We start from the raw sequence: 26,116 nt of genomic DNA on the forward strand, positions 1-26,116 counted from the left end.
TGACCCGTAAATGCCTTAGGAGCCAATTAACCTCCGAGGAGCTAAATGGTCCTAATAAATCGATGAATACTTTTGTAGATCTGGAGTACAAAGATAGAACCATGGACCTACCTTTAGAAATGAATATCCTTGTAGTCGAGGACTCACTGAAAGTAGCCCTTGTAACTGATACTGAGACTGGGGCTCCATGCAAGATTAATGGGTTGACTGCAGCCCAAATATATAATCAAAAAATTCAGACGTCCCTCAGAATACTAAGACTAAGGTAGGTAAGTTGTTGGAAGGGGTTAGGGCTAATAGATGCATCTATAAAGAAAATGGTGACATATCAATTGATGTCCAAGAGGATAGATTGGCAGCAGCCCTAGCCCACAATTTGGGGGAGGTAGGAATAACCTGTATTGATGACATCTTGATGGGGAAGGGGTGGGGCTAGGAAGGGCAGGTAACCTACAGAACAGATTGTGGAGAAAGCAATTGCACCCAATCAGGCTGGGATGACCCAGAGTCAGGTAGGTATACATACCAAAGAGCTTCAGGAGTGCCAGGGGAAAGGAAGCATCCTACAAGCTAAGAACTGTAATAAGGAAGGGGAGTTTTCTTGCAATTCCATCAATGGGGATACTACTAATAAAGTACCCCAAAAACGTACCTCGCCCCAAAAATGTGAAGCTACAAATGGTAAATAATGGCACTCAGTAGCAAACTTGTTTGGAATCCAAGAAGGAGCACGCTTACCGTAATCTACAGAACCGGCACTGCGAACCGGCAACAACTGACTCGCCGCGCTTCCTGGAGGAGGCGGGGCTCCCCGGCAACACACGACATCACGTGATCTCGTGGGCCTTCAAAGCCCGGAGGCTACCACCCTTGTGGTGTTAAGCCCGAGAGGAGTAAAGCCCAGGGACTGTTGAGCGACTGTTTGGCGCACTGTGGCAGCACCAGAAAGGTAAAGAACTCGTGCCGTCCCCACTCTATCGCAACAACCCTGCAGTCACCCTCTCACCACACTCATCACATCTATGGCTCCGCCATCACCCACGGAGGGCGACATTAGCCGCCGGCTGCGCAGCAGCAGCAAAACAGACCAAGAGAACCTGCAAGATCGCCCTGCCAGTACTAAAACAGCTGACAGGCAATGGAAGGGCGAGACATGTCCGTCAAAAACACCTACTACTCCTAAAAAACGTGAATCTGACCCCGGTCATGGGAACTTGAAGTGCACCACACAAGCAGGAGGGCGGGAAAGTCTCGCTACTACAGCTGGAAATTCGCGCAGTCACCCCAGCCAAACAGCAAGAACGGAGCGACACCAGCCGCCCAGTCTGACCACCGCCTCGACGAGTGACTCCTTGCCGGTGACCATCGGAGGGTGGGCACGGCAGGGTCCTGTCAAGCAGGACTTTTCAAACACGAACCAACTGCAACCTACTCAACTTACCAACGGAAAAAGCGACCTGGAGGCCCCACATACCTCGCCATGTCAGCTTCAATCAGCATTCCAGAAACTCGGGGAAAACCCAGATCGGGCAAACATGCCGGTCAGTAGCGCGACGTGGGCTGAGGCGGCCCCAGCGCAAGAACACTTATACGACACAGCCATTAAGGTTCAGGCTCAGGTCCATCAGAGTCGAGCCCACCAGATGAACCCTGAAAAGAGATTTCACTTCAGGAAGGCCCAGCTAACCACGAGGAAAATTACTCAAACTTCCTCATGGGACACAGAATCCGAAGACGAGGTATTCACGAACAAAGGGCTGGAGGTGTACTCACCATCAGAAACAACCATCACCATGAACCCTGAGCAGGCCCGAAATCAATCAGTAGTAATTCAGTTCGTGGGGTCCACAGGGTCCCTAGAGGGGAACGAATCCCCAGTCCAGGATCTAGACCGACAACTGAGACCACAAACATCAAATTCAGCTGAAGGCATGCCTTTGGTGCTGGCTGAAACACAGCTGAGCGACAATGAGCAACATGGCATATTCCTTACAAACTCACCCCAGGGAGAAAAGACTGCACGCAAAAATGAAAACTCTAATCCGAACGTAATAAGGGAGAAAAAAACGACATCAAAGACCCTGAAAAAAAACTCACCTCTAAACCATTAGGAGGGTACAAAGGTAACCCGAGCCTGACAAATCTAAGCAGCCTAAAGGACTACTTTCTAAAGCAACATAAAAGAAAGATTAGTCAAGAGTCCGAGCTATCAGACGCCGAAATCCTAGAGGCCATCCAAGACAAATCTCCACTGAGTAAAGCCAGAAAAACTGATACAAATCTCCAAGGACGGATTCAGACGGCACATGCTCTCACCGACCATGAGACTATGCAATCGGGGGACCTGAATCAAAGGAGACCAGTGCTGCCTGAACTGTCTCAGCAAGAAGAAAGAGAAGAAGATCCGAACAAAAAGAAGTCAGACGTAACAAACAAGCTCCCCGAAGTCTCTCTGTCTCCCAAAGCTGCCACACGCGAACCTGGAAATTTCTGTGCCCACTTCAGAGGGACCAAAGCAGACCCAGAATTCCTGCCCCAGCCAACAACGAGAAAATCACGTGTGGAACAAGCCGCATGTTTTGGGAAATTTGAGCCAATCGTCGGAAAATCCATCTCAGCCTCCCCAACCGAACGTATCAACTGCAGAAAGAAGACTCTCAGAAAGATTCGTGACACTCCACGCCGCTAAAGACTCAAATACCCCGCAGAAAAGCAGACGCCCTGGGAACACATCAAACATGTCAGAAAATGACTCTCCCTCGACAAAGAAAAAAGACCTTCTGTCAGTGATGTCCGCATTCTCAATAGTGCTAAACCCTTTCACAAAGCTGTATGAATCAATACACGAGGCCTTGAAAGATAATACAGCAATGATTAGTGAACTAAAGGACAAGCTAATTTTCGTGGAAGGCTATCTAACAGCAATGGAAAGAACGTCGAACTCCATACATTCAAAGTGGGAGGAAAAAATAGACATTATGATGTCAGAATTACTAAAGAAAGAGGGCACCACGCATAAAAATGTGGAATTACCAACCAAAACCACACAGTCCACACAGACCGAGAAGAACAAAGAAGTCGCCCCAATTTTCACAAAAATTCCTCCAAAACATAAAGCCGACGAGATTGCACCAGCACTACTGTCCCCCCCAAAATCCACAGCCAGGGGGAAAGTCAAAGAAAAGACCAAAAACGGCATCAAAACCTCTGTGCTGTTGCGCCCAAAGGAATCCCCTCAAAAAACCCTTCAAAATCGAAATTGTATTGGGGAAACAGAGACGGGAGTTAACCAAGGGGAAGCGACAACAAACTTCTCACTCTCAAACTTGAAGCAGTCGAACGCAACAGACACAACCAGAATAAGTGTAGACTCAACTTCATCCTCAGATTTCTCAAACATATCGCTGTACTCTGACGAAAGGGAACTAGATTCCCCACCGCCGTCAAACTGTGACGACGCTTCAAAAGAAACGCAAACAAACCCCTCAACTAAAGATGAACCCATCCGAGAATTCAAGAAAAAAAGTCACCCCGAGGCATCTAGGGAGCCGCTCAGACAACGATCTCGCTCAAACTCTCCATCTACTGCCCTAGAAGCCCTGAAAAACTTAAAGGAGACTCATGAAAATGCCGGACATGAGCCACACAGAGATCGAGATCAGAAACACTACAAACCGAACTATTCCGCTAGAGCTCAGTCATTGAAGGAACAAAGAGAAAAAAAGGACGCTGCCTCAGACAAAGACAAGATCTTTGAAGGGGGTAAACTCTTCAAGCTAGAACAAATATCGTCTAAAGACTCCTATCTGGTCCTAAACCGCAGAACAGTCTTAAAAAGACTGGGGAAAATAGGGAAACTCTGCCACCTAAGAACGGAAGACTTCACACTGGTCGAACCCTACCACCGGGAACATAAAGCAAAAGCTTATCTCCATTTAAGAAGAAAAACATCATTGGAGTTAACTCCCGATGTGCATAAGAGCCTCCAAAAAATGGGCCTAAAAATCCATTGCCTTCAGAAACAATCGAAGGACAATGCCAAGGCGACAAAAGAAAAAACTGAATGTCCAAATCAACACAGGGAGCGACACAGAGAAAACAACGCACAGAGGCTCCCGAGAAAACAAAACGCGGCACACGGCAACGAAAGGTGGTGGCGGAGAAACCAAACTACCCTTCCAACTATGACCCGAACTAATAACTACGATGCTCCAAAAACACAAAGCTATCACGAGAAAAGAGAAACAAGACAATCTAGAACGGAACTCACAAAGGAGAGTAGACCATTAAGAGAAACGAACGTACCATCAGCACGCAACCCATGGAAATGGATTTCGGAAACCTTTGCGCAAAATCACAAGAAATAGCAACAAAACCAAGGACCACATTCGACGGAGAAGCAACGCATCGGTCCCTTAAACCCTCTACTAAAATGCTCCCTAAACATGGCTTCGTGGAATACGAGAGGACATCAACATCTCACAACGCCTAGTGACACAAATTTAGGTATGTTCGAACTGATCTGCCTTCAAGAAACATGGTTGGTTCACAAACCAGCCATGGACGGATACGTAACAGAGGCCTCGCCCGCCTGCAAATCCATCCTAGGACGCCCCTCCGGAGGCATACTAACAGCTATCCGGATTGGCTCAGGGATTACTCCAAAAGGGAAAATAGCAGAGTGTTATGGAATGCTGACGACGTTGGCTACATGGTTCCATCAAGACTTAACCAGAGACGCTTGGATAAACTCGGAGTTAGGCATAATAAACCTCTACTGGAACCCGGCGAAAACCAGCACTACAGAGTTCTGCACCATGGTCGCCAACCAAATCGACGACCTAACGGTGGAGCGGAAAGTACCCAATATCATCATCTGCGGTGATTTGAACTCTAAATGTGAGGGGAGAGTGAAAAACAAACAAAGCCCGAACTCAACGATGGACGAAAGAGGTCGAGCCTGGTCCCTCCTAATGAAATCAAGGAACTTCCACAACGTATCATCACTTCAAGATCGAGAAACACAAATCCCTACGTGGGAAAGACTGAGCTCGACCGCCACGCTGGATTACATATTCATTACGGAAGGACTGATAGCTTATTTCACCGACTTCACGGTGGTAAAAACGCAGGAAAGTGACCACAACCTCCTAAAAATGTCATGGAACGGAACAGTTCCATCAAGGTCCTTCTACCCTGCAGTGGTGGAATCTAACCTACAACAAAACAGGCTTCGTTTAACTCCCGACAATGTAAAGAAATTTTTTTCCAACATTGCGAGGAAAACTGTCCAAATAACAAAGAGCAAAAGCGACATACGACCGGAATACGTGTCGCTTCTGGCCCCACACAAAACGAAATTTGCGGGAACAAAAATAGGGAAACCGACGCATATGCACTCTTTTGACACAGAAGTGGCAACAAAAAGACAAAATCTTAACAAACTGAAAAAACGGCCATAAGAGCTGACTCGCCGGAAACATGGTTTAATTATCAAGCAGAACAAAAGTCCTACAAATCATGGCTAAAACAGCACCGGTTGCTCATGTACCAAAATGACGCTGAAGTAATGCTCCATACTTGTGCCACAAGGAACACTCGAGACTTTTGGTCGCTACTGAAATCAATTAACGGGCAGAGGGCAAACGTGCTGGCAAACTGTGTCCCAGAGTCAAAGTGGATTCAGCACTTCACGGAGCTATACCGCTGCCCCACCTCCTCGTCATTACATCTTCCCGTCCTCTCAGATTCCCCATGGATCACTCTTTCATCGGTTGAGGACATCACAGAAGCGATCAACAAACTTAAATCTTCAAGGGCCCCAGGGCCAGATGGCTTGACTAACACTGATCTCAAGGCACACCCACTACTATGGGCGCAAGCAATTGGAGAAATATTCACTCAAACTCAGAAAACTAAAGAAATTCCTAAAACCTGGACAGAGGCTGTACTGGTGCCCATCTATAAGAAAGGAAACAGAGACATCCACGCCAATTACAGACCTATAGTTTTACTGGATGTCATAGGGAAGATTTTCGCAGCACTACTCCTCCGCCACTTCAAAGTCTGGGCCAGTGCCTCCCCAGCAGCCGATATGTTTCAAACAGGATTCCAGAAGGGAGCAGGAACGTCAATTAACCTACTGTTTTTGAACATACTTAAAGCAAACACAAAGAGGGGCACTGGAAAGGTCCACATGGCAATGGTGGACTTGTCCCAGGCTTTTGATCTGGTAGATCGAGAAAGACTGTGGACCAAGTTAGCCACCTGGAAATGTCCTGACCCGATTCTCGCACCAGTAATGGCACTCCACGCAACCACCTCACTCAGAGTCCGCCTAAACCAACAAGGCACACTCTCAGAGCAAATCTTTACAAAACGGGGAGTAAAACAGGGCTGCCCTTTAGCCCCAGCTCTGTTTATTTCGTTTATTGGAGACTTCCAAGACTCAGCGAAATCAGTAAGATCCTTCCCACCGCGAGTGGGTGTCTCTAAAGTCTCAAGACTGTGGTACGACGACGACTTAATTTTGATAGAGCAGACGGCAGTGGGCCTTCAGAGACAGCTAACAAACTTGGCCACATACATGGAAGAAAACAATCTGCAAATAAACAAAAACAAAACTAAAATCCTGTCCTTTTCAAAAGGCAAAAAAAAGACAAAGAAGTGTCCGGTATGGTTTCTCGATGAAGAAAAAATCGAAGTAGTAGACGAGTTCAAGTACCTGGGCATCCAACTAGACAAAACTTTGAATGACATTTCACTTCAAGCCTCGTTATGGTCAAAAATCAAGAACTTGACAGCCCAATCTCGAGCTGTCGACAGAAAATTCTGCAAGTTTTCTTGGACCCCGGTACTGCAATTCTATAAAACAAAGGTAGTACCGGCCATAACATACGGCATGGCAGCCAACTTAACTTTACCTGCTGAATTTTGGCTGAGACTGGAAGGTTTTCTATGGAAATCGGTCTTGGGGCTTCCTACCTCAGCCCCCATGCCAGCCATTCGGCGCGACCTCGGCCTTCCTTCACTAGCCTCAGTTGTTATGCAAAGTGCGATTCTACTTTATAGGAAAATACGGACCCCTGACTCTCTGCCGATTTTTCGGATATTAGAAAACAAACTGGAAAACGGGAAGTGCACACCATTCACTAACTGGGCGAAGAAAATTGGAAAAAAACTAGAAGTCCACTGTACGGACGACCTCCCCATCTCTAATCCTGGGCGTGTGAAGCAAAAACTTTTAGAACAAGATTGGATACGTACTAACGAGAAAATCTTAACGTACACATCCCTAAAAGATCTGCCACCCACTTACAATCGCCCAAAGGTTCCGCTGAAATATTGCGAAAAATTTCCCAAAAAAAGGTTGAGAAAAACTCTTCTACGGGCCCGCCTGAATCTTCTGCACACGAGAGAAATCTTGGCCAAAAGAGCGCTGGCAAATTCTCCTCACTGCCGGGTCTGTGGTCTAGTTGACCAAATAGAATCTGTCCGTCATCTACTCACTTCATGTGTTGGGTTGGCACAGGAAAGAAGGGCTTATTTGACACCACTCATCACATGCCCGTTCACACTCGACGAAGAGACAATATGGTTCCGACTAATTGCAGGCGATTCCACTAGATGGTCCAGAGCGGCAGCTAAATTTCTCGAAGTAGCTCTGGCAAAAGCTAGTGACATTGCCTCACTGCCTGCATCCGCAGCAAGAGACCTTCAAGGAAATTCGAGAGTGGTGTCGTGAGTTCTGGGTCAAATTCCAACCTTTAAAAAATCCATAAAAGTAGCACAAACACAGTTTACCACAGCACAGATTTGTAGAAAACCCTAACAGGTTAATAAACAAAAAAGAAAAAAAGAAAAAAAAAAATAATGGCACACTGAACGACTTAAATCGAGAGAGCCCTAGATGGGGAGTTAAATCGTTTAAAACACCAGTAGCAAGTAATCGTGGGAGAATATCACACCAAAACCAGTCTAAGACTCTATTAGGTGGCCCCATACCGGGCACCAAGATCTCAAATTATTTTGGGAAAAGAACTGCCACTAGCAGTGAAATAAAACCAGCTATATCGGCTATAGCATTAGCCAGACTGGATCATTCACTAATGGCTGAAGTGGCAAAGAAGCTGGAAGTGAATAAAACAGGCAATTGTCCTTCCGGCCTTTGTGCCCAATAAGCCCTGTTGTTATTTTGAGTGAATAAAACAGTACATAATGAAATTGACGATCTGAGTATTATTGAGTTCGCCAACCAGGAAATCGAAGAGAACAATTTGGTCTATCTAGATAGTCGATGTAATAGTGTAATACAGCATGCATGTGACGCCTCACATATGGCATCCCCGTCTGCACTTAACTATTTTGTAGATGAATATACTGAGAAACAAAACCGGTTAGGAGAGAGAGGACTTCTGCTGGAAGCACCAAAATAATATTCTGATGATGCATCAATACACCATACGCTGAGAGAAGCCGATGATAGATTCCGGCTTACTCAATCTACTGTTTCAGCATTGAACATGGTTTTAAGTTCCTTCGTAAACTTGTATGACAATATATGGGCAGAGGTTAGATCTCACACCAAACTACTGACAGAAATCTACAGCAGATTAGAGGGTTTGGAAGGCATAGATGGGTTAGTGTCCGGCAGTTGGGACCGGCTAGAGGCCCCCGCTATCCCTAACCGACGTAATCCACAGTCAAATTCTGCATTAGCTGAGATGTGTGGCCGAGCTGTGATAACGGCTGATGATGGGGGGGACAATAATGCGAGCCCCAAGCACATTCGAAGGGAAGCAGAGATGGGACAGGACACAGTTCGTGTGAAACCCCTAACTCTGACTGCCCAGCAGGACACAGTTAATGATACACAGTTTGTGGATTCGACTCGTCGTGAGGATTTAGCTACCCAGATGGATAACCTCAATGTCAATCAGGAGTGCCCTATTATTATTGATTTGACTACAGATGGAACGACTTTTAAAAGAAAGAATCAGCAAGTTAGGAAATCGAAAAATAAAAAGACCATGAAAAAACGAAATTTCATAACACGAAATATCTACGTAACCTCACTATACCTGAAACGTTGCAACATGAAGGTAGGTGTAACGGCAACAGTGTGGAAATCGGGCCTAAGGCACAAAAAATAACTTTCAGGGGATCAAATGGACTGTGGGCACACTTTGGGGAGTGAGGGTTGACATGTTGTCGGTTTCCCCACCATACCATTGAATATCAGTGATGATAAAGGAATATGTTGCTTAAGGGTAGACACTGGTATCCAAACAGATCCACTGCCCGTATCCTCTGCAACTGCCAAATCACGAGTGAGGGTTGTAGCAATATGAGTTGTGGAGGAAACAAGAGGACATTTTGCAGACAGGGCATCTGCTGTAGGAACTATCACGAAGGATGATGAGGGAATGCAAATAAATGCGGCAAATAATAATTGAAAACCTAAAGACACCGCAGTAGCTGCGGTTGGGCTGACGGTTCTGATAAAACAGCTGACTGGAAATGGAGTCCTATCTTTATTAATATTGCTTCAGCGAGACGATTGTTTGAGGATTTCCAATGCCAGAAAAGCCAGTTGGCAGAGCAGCACCCTAGAGAATGTTCTGAGAATCAGGGGGCCAAGGACAATAACTTTAAGTCCCTCAATCAAAGTCAGAAAAGTCAGCTGACAGAGGTGCTCCCGAGAGAGATCGTACCCCCCCCCCCCCCCCCCGGGGGTCTCCCAGTCCGAACTAAAATTCTTGAGTGAACTGTATGTCCCCAAATGTCTTGAGAAATTAGGGGCTAAGGAAAATCATTTTTAATCCTTTAGTCCTCAAGAAAGGAGACCATTGGGGCCGAAGAACCTAGGGAGAGGCAGTATTCTAAGGGTTGCCAGGGGAATTGACCTACAAGAACTGGATATGCAGGAATCAAAGGGGAACGGTGAGGGATACATTGTAAAACTGGGTGGTGACGATGAACAACTAGAAGCAATACAAATGACATTCATCTGGAGACAAGGTATTCCGCTGTGCCTTAATTAAAGCAATGTCTTGAAAATCTTATCACAGATCCCTTCGCTGACTCTGCTGTCCACGTGTGATCTAGATAGGATATTCTTCCTGAATAAAGATAGTTGTGATATGAGTAATATCTCTTTTAAATCGCGAGTGGACCTTAATCTGGTCATGGGGGAAACAGAGGTTTTCAGAGAGTTGGGATTTGAAGTAAAAGCTACAAAGATGGAACAGAATTCCACAAAGGGACAAAAGGGCACAGAGTATAATGGCAACTTGAAGGTGGTCTTTCGACCTGAAATAAATAGTCCGGAACAAGGAAGGCATGTCCCTAGAGGACAATTTAGAGAGATGCAAGATTGGGGCAAATTACATCAGCATTATGCAAATGAGGATAATATGGGGAGTGTAGACCCACCAGTTCAATTAATAGAAATCGTTAATCTGAAGTGCATCTCTTGGAACACCAGGGGTTTACGCATTTACTCATAAACCCAGATACAGCCTCTATGCTAAAAGAAAACAATTGTATTTTCTTACAAGAGACATGGCTTCTGGAAAGTGATCATAGCCGGGTACTTTAATTCAGAATGTCGTATCCCCTTTGATGAGGATTACCTAGATTTAGGTGAAGAAATTTTGGGAGGATCAGGTAGGAGGCAGAAATCCCAATGGGGTAAATTGTGGAATCTTTCCCTGGAATCTGTGGGTTTGGCATGCCTAAATGGAGAGCTGGATCTGATTGCTCCCATTCCACATGGCCGAGGGGAGTACAATTGCTCCACTACTGATTATACATTCGTTGACGAAGGTCTTGCAAAACTAACCTCCGGGGTCACTATTACCTCCACTATGTGGAGTGACCAAAGCACCCTGAAAGTAGAATTCTCTCTGCCTATTAAGACCCTTAAAGGGGGTGGGACTAACTTAAACTCTGGGACAAGGCAGAGGAATTAGATGGTCACCAAATAACATTGAAGTCCTTAATGGTGAATTAATAGATACCATCAATACTACTACCTACCTATGGAAACAAAGTCTTTAATGCCTCAGAAGTTGATTCCTTCTTGAGTGATTTGTTTGGAAGAGCCCGGTAAAACTTAAGAATTGGGGTTTCAATGAAAAGGCACACACATACTTATGATCAGAGTGTTGCTAAATAAAAATCTTCATTGCGCCAGACTCTAAGAGGGATCCGTAAACCCAATTATGAACAATCAGAGAAGATCGCTAGAACCAAAAGTATCAAACAGAAATATAAGAATTTCTGCCGTTCCAAAAAGGCTGCTATGATGCAAAAACATGCCCAAATGATGCTTGGTATTCTGGTGAAAAGAGAACTGAGGGCTTTCTGGGAACTGATTAACCAGCAAGATATCTTGCTCATGGTGGGTCATTTAAATTGGGTCTCGGAGGCCCAATGGGTTTGCTTTTTCTCGGATCTATATGGAGACCATGTAGACAGTTACCAAAAAAAACATATTGGGGTTAGTGGGGAAATGATACAATGAGATGCTGGTATTGAATATTCAGAAGTATTAAAACAAATTAAAACAGCTAAGAACTATTATGCGGCTGGTCTTATTGGACTAACTAATAATACACTGAAAGCAATGCCAACAGCATGGGCCCAAATCCTCACAATGTTGTTCAGAAGTATTCTAAAAAGTGGAACCCTACCGACTAGCTGGCAAACAGCACATATTATACCTATTTTTAGGCAGGGAGAATGCAATGAAGCAAGGAATTACGGGCAATAGCATTGATAGACGTGGACTGCAAACTGTTTGCGCCATTTTTACTATTGCACGTAAATGAAGGGATGACGAGTTCCCATATATTAAACAAATACCAGGCTAATTTTCGAGTAGCGCACTGGACAAATTTAAATGGGTTGGTGATGAGAGCCCTCCAAGAGTCAGCCTGGGCAAAATTTGGTGGGGATTTATATGTGGCATCCATCGATCTATCAACTGCTTTTGACAGTGTAATCCTGTTGTGCCTCTGAGCTAAACTTAATTATGGCCATGTACGAAAACTCTGGAATTCATGTGTGCTTAAATCTAGAGGGTAATGAATCGAAATGTATCCAGGTGTAAGGCAGGGATGCTCCTTTGGCACCCTGTCTTTTTAATCTCTAGGTTTCAGATGTGGGTAAGTACATGAAGAAGTGGGCCTTGTAAGTGCAAAGTTGGGGGATCTGAGGATATTGTAGTTGGCATATGCGGACGATTTCCTACTTTTTGACCTGACGAGGGTGGGTCTTCAACCGTTGATTGACAAATTTTATGAATTCGCCAGAATTAACAGGCTAATGATCAATCCTAGAAAGACCCGCATTTTGGTTGTTTCTAAAGGGATGAGGAAAAGAAAATTGGGCTGGACCTTAAGAGCTCAACCAATTCAGATCACACAAAGAATTCTCTATTTGGGCTTCCCGATAATGGCACAACCGTCAAGATCAGGACTTTGCATTTTCCTAAAACAGAAGGCCCTACATCTGATAGCCCAAATATTGAATTTGGACCATAAATTTGCCAGATTCTCAATGAAACTTGCAGTCTCTTACTACGAAGGGAAAATAGTTTCAAAATTGATTCACGGTATGGAACTGCTCTTCTTGGAACTACAGAATGTTTGGCATCTACTTGAGGGATCGATTTGGAGGAAAATATTAAAATTGCCAAACAATATTCCAATGGCTGAAATTCGATTTGAACTTGGCCTATTGACCATGAAAGTGAGGTCCCAATGGTGGACGCTGGCTTTATTCCATAGCTTATTAGACTCCATAGGTGAAACTCTCTATGAAGAACTAGGCAAATTGGTCTTTTCTCTGGGACGTTCTTTAAGGAATGAATATCTGAATGCACTTCGGGAGTACTGTGATCAGACTGCGAGATATGGCTACAGATAGGGAGAGGCTTTTGACTAATCCAGAGAAACTTAAAAAACGTTTGTATGAAAAGGACTGGATTTACACGATGGGGAAATTCCACAGTTATCCCTCCCTGTCTGATCTAAAACATGAACATAAAAAAGGGGGACTATCTCGTTTATCATGGCACAGTTTCCTAATCAATACTACCGCTCTCTCCTCCTCAGATTAAGATGAAACATTCTGCCTACAAAGGAGGTAATGAGGAGAAGGAAGATGGTGGATGACATGAATGTCCTCTGTAGATTCTGCCATAAGCTAGGGGTTATAGAAACCAGTAAACATCTCTTGCTCGCATGTCCCGAGCTCAAGACGAACAAAATGACATATATGGAGAAATTTGCTAAATGGTGCATTCTAGGTGAAGATGAATACATCTGGACTTGATGTATATCAATTGAGAATAATGTAGAGGGATTGGCAGTGGCCAGCTTTATCAAACCCCCTGGACCTCCATACTGATTCTGCTCTGGCTTTGGCTATGGGGAAATCTTACATTTGGGACATTGCTGTTTTTGATGCCTTTATATCAGGCACATTAATCTCCTGCAATGTTGCGGGAGGGTATACATCAGGTGCCTATAACCCGAATATACGTATCCTTTTTTAGGTAAATGGAGTTTTAGGATAACAGTCAACCTTCAGATATTATAGTATATCGTATATGTCGGCTTAAGTGCACTTCCTCTCTACCAATTTCCTGTTCCCTGAGCTGTCAGCAGTTTTAGGATATCTGAGGTATTTTGTGTATGAAGGCACCCTGCGAGTAAAAGTGGACAATGATGAAATGCATTTTATGAAATGTTGTCCTCATATTCTTTCTCTTTTTATCTGTAAATATGTGATGATGATCGTATTTTAACTATTGATGTATTTAGCTGAATTTTATTGTAAAGGTTTCGCATGTAAACCATATACAAATAAAAAATAAATGAATGGGAGGAGGAGAAGGTGAAAGGGAGGAATTCCATCTTGCGTATGGATCGAACTCTCATGGTCCAACACCTGCTTCACTAGGGCTCTGTCTCCTGGTAATCAGATGAAGGTGCCTCACAGTACTAAGGTTTCAAGTGTCCCCTGTATTTCTTTCTTGGCTTGACTGATGCCATGCCCTGTTGTCGCTTTGGTCAGCATGCTGAGTTTCTAGGCGTTCCCTTCCAACTTCCATGCTCAAGGGGCCTTGGCTTGCTTCAGATGGTGCCAACACTGGTAAAGTCTTTGCCAAATATAACTTGGCACAGGAGCTTCTAGTGTGAGCGCCAGGATACTTGCAATCTACCCTGCCACAGTTGCTGCCATCACTGAGTAGTGTGATTGTGACGATTAGGATTAAAGCGTGGCAGGGACCCAAATGTAAGCTTACACAAAGATGTATTATGGGTATTTACAATGGAGGGCCAAAGCAAGTAATGAACATGCACATCTTCAATAACAACAGGATGACTTTATCTCAAGTAGAATAGTTAAAATCTCAGTATGGTTCACCTCCCTTGCTAGATAGTCCATACAGTCACACACATTCCTGCTTTATTTTAAGAGTCCCCCACACTTATTTCTTTTCTCATGGTCTGGATAATTGTGATTATCTGTTTTTTGTCATTTCTTTTGAAAGGCCCACTTGCTCTAGGGCCTCTAGGGGTGGGCAATATCTGGCCTGGCCCTAAAGCCACCATCACAACAATGGCAACCTGAGCTGGAATAGTAGCTGTATTTGCCCTTCACATCCTTTCCACCTCCTGTTTTCAGGATCCTGCTCATATTCCCAGGGCCCCATCCTTACTTTCCTGCTGATTTGATTTGGGACATTTGTATTGTGCTACAAAAACAACAGGCAGAACAAACTGCATCTAGGTGAGGATTTTTGCATCTAGGTGAGGATTTTTTCTTAAATATACACTGGTTTACTTGGGCTCTTTAAACCTGTTCTCTTTAGACATAATTGGTATGATCTTCTCGTTTGAGATGTCTAATAAATTCATCATTAATAATCTGTGTGTGATAGCACGGATCAGTGCAGTTTCCTATGTCGTTGCAGAGAAAAACATTATCTGTGCAGGTTGCCCGATCCATCTTTATCCTTATAAGGTCCAACAACCAGCAGTCTGTACAGAGGACACATATCATTAATGATCAATGTCGTGACACAACGTCCGCTTAACAAGGGTGATATCCTAGAGAGGAGCTTATGCAGCAGTTATTATGCACCTCCAACGAGAAGATTGTGCTGATTTATTGGAATACACAAGAACACTTGACATCCATGCACTTCAATACCACAGTGGATACTTAAATTATGATTCAAATATGCAATTGGGTGCATTAGGAAGAAGAGCTTTTCTCCCTGAAGAAGAGCTTTTCTCCTAACACATGTAGGCTCATGTTGTACAAACAAACAACCATCAACAACTATTTACTATCACTAACGTATAGCAGAATAAATCATGCTGCTAACATTTTGAAGGTGTTTTGGAGTCATTAGTTTAGCAGTAACTAACATTTTTGTGTTCAACACAATTACAGGATAGTGCGCTGCTTGAAACCAAGTAAACCTGTGTATATTTATGATTATTTGTGAAGCAACAGGGAAGCATCTCTTTCACTTGGATTCACTACGACCACCTACTTTATATTACCAACTACAAGGCCAGAGTTTGGGGTTTTATTCTTCCCCCAACGCTTTTATCTAATGAACAATATGAAGGAGTGAACACAAATAAAAAAAACAGTTACTTAAAAAGGTGAGTTTTGTGGGCCTTCCAAAAAAGGTTCCAGAATCGATCCTTCTAAGAGTGATAGGGAGAATGTTCCAAAAGCGGGCACCTAGAACAGAGAAATGCCTGTCTCCTGAATAAAGCAGCTGATGGTACAGCTGGCAAGTGTTGATGCGAAGATGTAAGAGAGCGTCTAAGATGATAGGTTTGATTCTTATCAGATAGATTTGACGGAGCCAGGGCATAAATAAATTTAAAAACCAAACTAAATAACTTGAACACAATTCTCTTTCTGACTGGCATCCAGTGAAAAGATCTCCGAAATTGAGCGATAGGAGCAACAGAGAAATGAAGCTAACCACAGCATTTTGAGCAGTCTGTAAGAGACATAGTTGGCTCTCTGGGAAACATGCAAAAATAGCATTTGCATAATGTAATTTAGAATTAACCAATATGTCGAACACTGCTGGATGATCGTCAGAAGGAATAAAGCACAAAAAAGAGCGGAATTGCACAAGTCTGTAAAAGATAGATTTGACAATCTTGCCAACTTAGTATTCACTTCCCAAAGTTAGAGTGTCATTAGCAACCTACATGTTTTGCTTTATGTGTGAAATAAGTTGGCAGTTCAAACAATAATGGGGGTTGGGGGGTGGCATCTTCAATGGATCACTTAGCAAATGTTTAGGTCCAAAACACATCATTTCTTTTTTGAGAGGTAAGGCTCCAATTTGTTAGAGATCTTTGTTTTTCTTAAGACTTGCAGTTGACAATTTCCTGTCTAGAAAAGAATCTGTCGGATTACTGGCACGCAGATAGATCTGTGGGCCATCTGCGTAAGAGTGGTATTGAATATCAAATTTAGAGAAGATAGATGTAAGTGGCTGACTGTATGTATTGCAAAGCAACAGAGACAGAAATGAGCCATTAGGCACCACACAGGAAATTGGGATTGGATCGGAAAGACAGCTCCCAAATGTAACCTTTTGCTTACAATCATTTAAGAATTAATGAAACCAGCCCAATACCTGCTGAAACATTACTGCAACTTCAGACAGCCTAGACATCAAAATATTAAAATCTAACCTAATCAATAGAGTAAAAGCGCCCTCATAAGAATATTTCAAGATGTCATCCCTTTGATCGACTGCCATGCTCTTGTGCATAAGGGGATCGCCTCTGTATCTCCTTGCCTCTCAACTGGCACGGCCACTTCTTATGGAGATCCTCAATGCTTCACAACAGACTCTTAATTCCAACCATTCCGGATTCAGCTTTAGCAGTTGTGGGTGTCAACTCCTTTAAACATTTTCTTAGCCCTTAGGGTTTGCTCACTCTCAGGACTACCTCCAAACTCCTGGGATTTCCTTTTCCTTCTGTGTGTGGATCCCTAACCCCTCTCTTGTGTGCCTGCGCCAACTTCCTTTCTGTTGTTTCTACTTTCAACCTTGTCCTTGATGTTGATTTCGCCAGATCTCCTCGCTCCTCCTTCCATCCATACTAGGATGTTCTGTCCACCCCTCCAGTTTATTCCAGCAACCTCCTCTCAGGATGTGTTCTCCTCGGCCTCTCTTTCCCTCTTCCCCTCTCGTCGCCTATATTCCTGCTTTCACCTGTCCTGTCCATCGCTTCTTTTCTCTTCACCACCTCTCATCTCTTCATCTTCTCTGCTTCACTGCTGCATCTCTCTGCCTCCAGCAACCTCCAGTACTTGCTTGACAACTCCTGACACCCACGCTACTTCCCACCAGCCCCTTCCTTTTATGAGGAGCTAGCGCTTCCCGCTGGGCTGTCCTGGTCGGGGCTGGGGATACCTTTGAGTACTGAGACTGGTTTGGAGCAGAGGCTCTTCGGTAATAACTCAACAGATTGTGATTGTTTCTGCAGCTTGCAAGCAGTATCACAAACCAAGCTGCTTTAAGGCCCAGTTGTTCAGGAGCCCACAAATTTGACCATCCTTATGCACCCACCTGCAGGATGACAGCATTTGTAACACTTCTGCTGTGGGCACCTTCAGCATGTAAAAAGATCTCTGAGAATGTTTCAGAGAACTGCATGCTCACAATCAATGCTAAATCAGCTAATCACATTAGTTATGTAGACATAATCATTATGCAAATAATCCAGTTGTGTGTCATGTTAAATGGTTCAATATTTTTAATCAAAACTGCATATTCAGAGAAAACAGACACAAGCACATTCAATGGCAATGCATTGCAGACGATACTCTGTCATCAGGGCACTTGTTTACACTAGATCCACAGCATTATCAAATAAATATATACTTTCAGTCATTCATGTAATGTACAGCATTATGTGAGGAAATAAATATGCACAAAATGATACAAAAAATGCAAAAATGACATGTCGCATAGACACAACACAAAAAGAATAAACAAAGCAAAAATAAGCAATCATCTCAAATTGAAACACAATTCAAATGATGCATTGTATGTGTGTTCTATATTATATGTATCCACAATTTTAATAAAATGTAGGATGAAGAAACATATGTGTCTATCAATACATGGTTACATCTGACCACAGAAAGAATCATCCAAATGTAACCAATTTCTATACAAAGAGTGTATTGCACAATACCTGAACCATGCTGTATCAATTCCTCCTCTCAACCTGAGGTGTATATATTCAGAAATCTGTCTACCAACATACTACACCACATCAAAGCGTTGTACAAAATATGCACCCAAGATCATAGTGGATAAAGATTAGATTTAAATAAAACGCACTTCTTTTGAGGTTATCCTCAATTTGAAAATAGGTTTTCACGAAAGCCTTACTATTTGCATGTCTAGATGTTTATAAGCAGAAAAACCACAGCAAAAAGCGCATCCATTCAGTATGATTAGTAATATGGATGATGACATCATAGACAGCTAGGTGTCATGACAACATACCCAAGGTCACATCACTAATGTCAAAAAATGTACACATTGGCAGCGTGTAACGAAGGAATTAATAGAAAGAATTGCTATCTGTTCATTGAGATAAATCTCTGAATATTAATGTTATCACCATCGCATGATGGTTACAAAATAAGTGCCAATTACATCTCTTAATATGGACATTATGGTGGTAAAGTGCCTGGTAACGGTAGTAGAAGTCAATATGCTATTTTGTATTTGTATTTTTTTATTTATAAAGCGCCTTACGCCAAAGCGCTGAAGTAAACCATACCCATACATAATGTCAACCATCACATTACGGTACAAAAGAACCAAACATATCATAGTCCTTCAAGACCCCTTAAATGCTTTTTGCATAGACTTGCATAATAGCCTGGCACTTAGGTAAAAAATAAGCTTGTTATGCCTGAATTCACATTCCCTTGTGATGTATTACCAAACTCAGAAATTGTGTTGTTTAAACCTGATAGTATATGTCCCTACAAATATTGTACAATGTTAACTTCAATCCAGTGGTCCAAAATCATTACATCCTGATGTATACAGTAGATCACAGGCTCTCACTATGTTCATTAGTGTAAAGTGAGTGAAGTGATGTGACGTTGAGAAAAACTATTTATTCATTTCAATCCTAGTTTCGTAGGAAACATAAGAAATTGCAATCTTTATTTATCACCCTTGGGGTCACGGCATTAAGTCTCTCTATCCAGTATGTGTATGGAAATACGACTAGATGCGCTCTATCAGCTGGTTTCATGATCTCTGAACGTTCTTTATCCAGGTTGCCCCTAAGGCCCAAATAATCCAGAATTGTACCAACTGTAGTTTTGTTAGTGCCCTTGGATTAAAAAAGGAGGAGGCAAAATTACCAATCTGTAGGGATCTTAATGTGAACGCCTTCTCTGTGATGTCCAATATGTTCATTTCCCTGCCCATAAGGTGGGTCAATATTTCTTTGGTTAGTGCTGCATATCACTTGACCATACTCTCAACCAGAGCCTACCCGGTTCTAATCTTAGTTCATCCTCGAAGAATGAAAATTCCAGTTCTTTGTGCACTACAAAATTAGGCATAGATAACGGGAGGCCCAAAACATGTTTCAAAATGAATTCTCCATTGTTATTAATGGTGAAATGTTAGCAAACCCCCATATGCTCGCTCCATAAAGGGCTAGTGCTTTTGGTTTGGCACTATAATTTTCTTACATTTAAAAAAAAGAAAAGATGTTTTAATTGTTTAAAGCCCAGACCTAGCTCGAGAGCAGCAGAGCGCTGTACAAGGTTTGGGTAGCCAGTGTTTAGGCTGTCATCTTTTGACAGTAGTGCAGTACTGTTAGTTGCAATGTGTGTCCATTGGGAGTAGTCCATGGTGTGGGGCTGTTGCAAAAGCCACTTTTTGAGAGATTTGGGAAATTGGAGAATTGCGGTGTCATTCCGAGTCGATACTGGGATTGAGTTCCAGAGGATGGGTGCGTGACAAGAGAAGGAGTGTTTGCCGATCCCCTCTTTGCAGACTATTTGTGATAGAAGCCAGTTGGTCAGTTTGCTACGCAAGGAGCAGGTGTAACTAGATATGTGGAGCTCTGTATATCCAAAGCATCAATTCAATTTCAGTTCAATTCATCTTCATTTCGTCTCCACACCATAAAAACTGACAGAAAACAAAGCATGATAAATGTATCAAACACAGCAATTACACAATTTCACCAACATACCACCTACTTCAAGTTAATACACAAAATATAAAAGGCAATTTTCACAATTTAAAATGCAGCGCAATACATGAGATTCCAGAACAAATATTAAAAATATAATACAAAGCAATATATAAGATATGACAAACAAGAAACGGTAACAAGAAAGTCCTTCACAAATGGAGCATGTAATATTTCCTATTGATTAAGAAAACCTTCCCTTTTTTAAAGGCAGAAAATACAAACTTTGAGGCTGCATTAAAAAGCCTGGTTGAAGAGCATCATTTCGTTATTATAAGAGCCTCTCTCCTAGTTTCAACCTCAAACAGACTTAACAATGGTTTAAGCCATTTCTCAGTCAAGGCTTCATATAAAAGACAGGCGCACATAAAATGCAAGTCATCTTCCACTGATGTCATACATTCTGGGCAGAAAACAGATGTTCCCTTCCTCCAAAGTTTGGCAAATTTAGCCAGGGGATGGATGCCCAGTCGGAATTTGACAAATAAGGATGTAATCTTCATTCCTAGTGGGAGTGTAAATAAGACTCCATAGTCAGGTAAGATTTAATTGTTTAGTAACTTGCTGACAGTCGACCTGTATAACAGATGTCAAGTCTAATTCCTAGGGACCATTCATAAAATGTCCTCTTTAGAAATGCTTTGGATTGCCTATTGATTCTAGACGGTTTAAACCACAAAGACTCAAGCTTGAAAATCAAAAGCATTTGTTTAACATGCTTAAACCACAGTAGAGATTTCACACCATCAATTGAAAGGACATCAACAAGGCCTTCTCTATAGAGAGCTAGTTCATCCGAGAACCAGATCTTGAGCCGTTATAGCAATGGTTTAATAATAGCCTCATATTTGATTTTGATTTGTCCCAGTTTGAGAGCTAGTGGTACAGAAGGCGCACTGCAGGGGAGAGACAAATCGGTCGTCTGAAGAGGGACACATGACCCCACAGTTCTGCACCGTAGGTTATTGCCGGAATAGCCTGTGTCCTATAGACCTTCAATGCTGACGGAATTGACCTTCGCCCAGAGCGTGCTGAAAGCCGGCTACAGATCCCATTTGTCTAGCTGCTGTTAGCTTGCTCTTTTCCACCTGCTTTGCCCACCTCAGATTACTAGCAATGGATATTCCCAAATATTCAAAGCCATCCACAAGTGTCAAAAGAAGGTTATTCAGATAGAATGTGTGGTTGGGACGATAAGGACAGCATGTAGTATGAAAGATCATGGCTTTTGTCATGGATGTGTTTATGGTAAAGCTCTTAGTTGCACATAATGTACTAAAAGTTACTAGTTGGTGTTGAAGACCAACAGGGCTTTTAGACAACACTGCATCATTTGCAAAAAAGAAAATGCTCCACTTAACAGAACCCACCATCTGAGCTTCTAATGATGCTGCAGACATATCTGTGGCTAAGCTATTGATAAATAGCAAAGATAACAAGGGAGTGAGCAAGCAATCATGCACATTGACAGGGACGCGGTTTGTTAACTCACCCTTTTGGCTTCATTTGACACAGGCATAGTTGCAAGAATAGAGTGCAATAATTGGATTCCTAATAGAAGGAGGGACCTGTAGATTACTCAAAACCTTCCAAAGCTTCTCCCGTGCGACTGTATCAAAAGCCACCTGGAGATCAACGAATGGCAAGTAGATAGTCTGCGATTGTAGTAAGACAAATGTTTGCAAGATTAGGTCCAGCCTAAAAGCCTGGTCAGTAGTTGACACTCCCTTCCCAAAGCCTGCCTGTGAGTAGGAAAGAATCCCATTTTCCTCAAACCATTCCTCCAAAGACTGCAGTATAACCTTTGCATATATTTTAGCAATTGAGTCGATCAAAGATATGGGTCTGTAATTCGGGGAAAGATCCAAATCCTCCTTTTTATGGATCGGAATTATGGTTGCTCTCCTCCAGCTAACAGACAGATCAAGAAGCCGTTAATGTCATTGGAACATTTTGTGAAAAAAGGAACGCATATGTCTGCGTCATTCTTGAAACTGTCAGGTGGAATAAAATCCGGGCCAGGGACTTTATCATTGTGTTGAGAGAACGGCTTTCTCGACTTCGAGAAGAGTAAAAACAACAACCTGATGTGGAAACGCAACAAAATCTGACCCCTTCAATTTGCCCATACTGAGTTCCTCCATCACATTTAAGCTATTAGTTGAGGAATACAAGGACTGAAAATGCTAAACTCAAGCACAAAGGGAAATATCACCTGAACATAGGTTCTCTGCAAAAGTCGATCCAGTTCTCACTAGGTGGCAAGAATCCTTGGTGTTCCATGTCTGTATTGCCAAAAGTAATGCTGATCATTTAGCCCTAGCATACTCTATCTTTTCTTTGTTTAATAGAGTTCTATATTCATGTCTCAGAAGACTCACTTCATCTTGATTCCTTCCATCTTGTTTTTTAAGAGCTTTCACAAGGACAATTTTGACTCTCCTACAATCTTGGTTATACCAACCATGAACCTTACTGGTTCTAATCGAGGATACTCTAGTTTCCTTTGTCAACCAGATAAGTTAGGCTTTATACAATGTGCGAACTGCTTTATTCCTGCATTGCTCTGTGACATCCTATAGGTCTGTTTAGCAATATATAAATTACCATTAAAGCTCATGTAAAAAGATATGCCCAAGTAGTGAAATTAATCTACAATTTGCAGCCTTTTGCAGCCTTTTGCCACCTATCCAGAAGGGCAGCGATTTTGGCCTTTTTAAAAGTGCACTTGGGCCTGCATACTAAAACTGCAGATTCAAACACATTAGTTAATAGATCTAAACCCTTCATAAGCATATTGTAGGCATCCAACAGTTGTTAGAGTGCACATGGGTCCTGACCTGCAGCACAGTGTCATCCACGTATGCTATGACAGGATATGGCGGGCACAAAAGTGAGGAGTATCCACTTTGCAGTTATTAAAGCACTCAGTAAGACCGTTAATATACAGGGAGCAAAGTAATGGCACAAGCATGCCCCCCTAACTCACTCCAGTTTCCACTGGGCACCATGGTGTACAGTGTTCATTGAAGTGTGAGCAAATGCATGCTGAATTATGAGCATGAATAAAAGAAAGAATTTGGATAAGATCAGTTGCGCAATTTATTTTCCTGAGACACTGCCATCATTATACAATTTTAACTTTATTGAAAGCAGTGCTCAGGTCCATGAATGTCATATAAATAGCCTCCCTTTGCAAAAAGATTGGGTTATATGTGATCAAGTACAAGTGTATTGCCTGCTCATTGATTCCCACTACCTCCTAGAACCCCAGCTGTCAATCAGCAAGAATATGTTTGTTGTCAACCCAATTTTGTAAGTGGGCCAATACTCACTGACAAAAATGTTAAACTGCGAGTCAAGGAGGGAGATGGGTCTGTAGGCTGCAAGGGATTCCCTATTCCCATGCTTAATAATAGGGACTATCCTTGCACGACCAGAGGATGCTGGGAAAGATCCTAGCTCCAACATGCAGTTGAAGATGCAGGTGAGGCCTGCGGCCCAAAACTCTTCTAGGGAGCGGAGCAGGTGTGAGGGGATGGCATCAGGACCTGGGCTTTTGTCCCACGTTGGCTTCCGTTGAGCAATTGAGATCTCAGTATGAGTAAATCGCGCCTCAAACATCTGAGAAGAGGTACCCTGGACCTCCTATCTCTCCTCATCACACTCAACATGCGTAGTAGCAGGATCACCATAAAGTGAGGAGAGGTGATTCACCCAGACAATATTAGGGACATTGGTCATAATCCCCATACAATTGCTCATATGTTTAAGGTCATAATTTGCCGATTCCCAGAAACATTTGGAATTTGCATGTCATGCTACCATAATCAGATCTTCCCAACTCTCCTCTTCTTTAGCTTCCTTTTTTCTGTCCTGCCTAGCCTTCATGTAGGCTGCTCTAGCTTGCACTATTTGCCGCCTATCTTGGTCCAAAGAGTGTAAGGTATCTAGCAGACATGCCTTAGCTCTTTTCCAATCTTCGTGAAACCTGGACTTCCTGTTCAGTCAGCCCTCCCTCAGGAAGGCCTTGGTAATACTTGGGATTAAATGCCTGTAGGCACTCAGCACTTTTTCTGAGGAAAAACCATAAATCCATTATTTAGCTTCTCCTTAAAGACCCACCTGGAGGGGGCGTGGCCAGCCGAGAACCCGTGCAGATGGCTCAGAGGTAGGCTCTGTAACCCCTTTCCCGATACGGCCCTAATCCCCCCACAAATGTGACCATTTTTGGCCGGGAAGAGAGGCTGGCGTGGCGGAACACATGAGGCAGCCCCAGGAAAGCAGAGAAGCGACGGGGAGCCACCGATGCTGAAAACGACAGGTGCCTGCTAGCGGATGGGGGATGGTCCCGTTTCACCCTGCGTGAGGTAGCCATCGAGCCTCTACCCTAAATGAGACCGAAGATTCCGAGCCCCATCAATGAGGACTGAATGTGAAGGTGTAGCCCGGTTGCATGCTCAGTGAGGCGCCGCAGAGATTCACTTTGGTCCCCGAAGGCGGCAAGTTGCACAACGCAGCGTACGAACACGTATGCTCGCTTACAGGAGACCTTGTGCGGCTTGTCAGGAGAATTCCCCTTGCGGTGCACGCAGACCAAAGAACAGCCAGCAGAGCCATCGAGCTTCGTATGGAGGAGTAGGAGGAGTAGCGTCAACCGGAGTACAGCGGGAGCGGGAAGCGGAGGTAGCAGGAGCCCAAGGAGATGGACAGACTCACCCAAGCTGTGACCGGATCAGTCCTGTGACCCGCGCTGGATGTGTGTGAGGTAAGAAGGGGATCGGAGGCTCTTGCGGGCAGCAGCGAGGAAGCAGCGCAGCGGAGGGGCTACCACAAAACACTGCGCTTCAGGCGGGCGCATACCATCCCTCCCCCTCATTAAGCCACCGGAGCGGGAGCCGTGACTCCATTACACCCCAACTAGACATAAGCCTTGCCGGCCGTGGGAGGAAAGGATGGACCTCCCTCGGCGTCTAGCAACTTTGGGAAGACACGGGGTTGCAGGAAGGAGAAGCCCGAAGTAAGATGTGAGGCAAACAATATGAGGTAACTACTACGACACCGCACGCCACTGGAACACATTACAGGAGAATTCTGCATCATAATAGCATCTGGCACCTATTAAAGACGCCATGGCTCTACCACGTGGCAACATTTCCTGCTCACACAACTGTGGGTGGGCCTTTCCATGAGTTACCCAGCAGCCTGGAAGATGATGACCCGGCAATCCAGCAGGAGAGATGAACACAACACTGGCGAACCTCACTCAACGAGCTACCCGTAAGCGAAACTCACTCAATAGAGCAATTTGAAACGCCCGGAAGAAAGCAAGAGAGACAGATTCAGAGAGCCCTACACTCACGGGGGTTTCAAGGGTGTGTGCAGGAACTGCAACCTACATAAAGCCCCACAGTCAGGAGGTGCAGAGAACTACCTGGGCAATACAGCATATTTACAAACACATTCGTAGCAAACCCACGCGCTCCTGCCTTCCCCTCATCCCACTCCAATATGTCCCAACAATCTACTAAATCAAAAGGAGGAACACCGGGAGATATCAAAGCGATGATGCAAGCGGCGGAGACTCAAAAACGGGGCCAGATACAAGCCACCGCCCAGATGCTGTCACAACCTCAAACCCAGACTATGGGGTCTTGGGCACCATGGCCCCCGCCTCAGTACTGTCCCAAGGCCAGAAGACCCACACTAGCCCGTTGCGGGTGCCTTGGATGCAATCCTGGTGCCGTTGGCACCAGGTTCACGTGGCAAGTATGGTTTCCAATGGACAATGGGTGAACATGGCTGCCCCC

At 43.7% G+C, this 26,116-nt stretch overlaps 1 protein-coding gene across 3 annotated transcripts in view; it reads left to right on the forward strand.

The window, feature by feature from the left end:
• Positions 1 to 26,116, forward strand: part of SLC23A1 (solute carrier family 23 member 1) — a 945,676-nt gene that overhangs the window by 630,975 nt on the left and 288,585 nt on the right. The window lies entirely within an intron of this gene.

Source organism: Ambystoma mexicanum, chromosome 3q (genome assembly GCF_040938575.1).
Source record: "Ambystoma mexicanum isolate Mex_15411 chromosome 3q, UKY_AmexF1_1, whole genome shotgun sequence".
Classification (NCBI taxonomy): Eukaryota; Metazoa; Chordata; class Amphibia; order Caudata; family Ambystomatidae; genus Ambystoma; species Ambystoma mexicanum.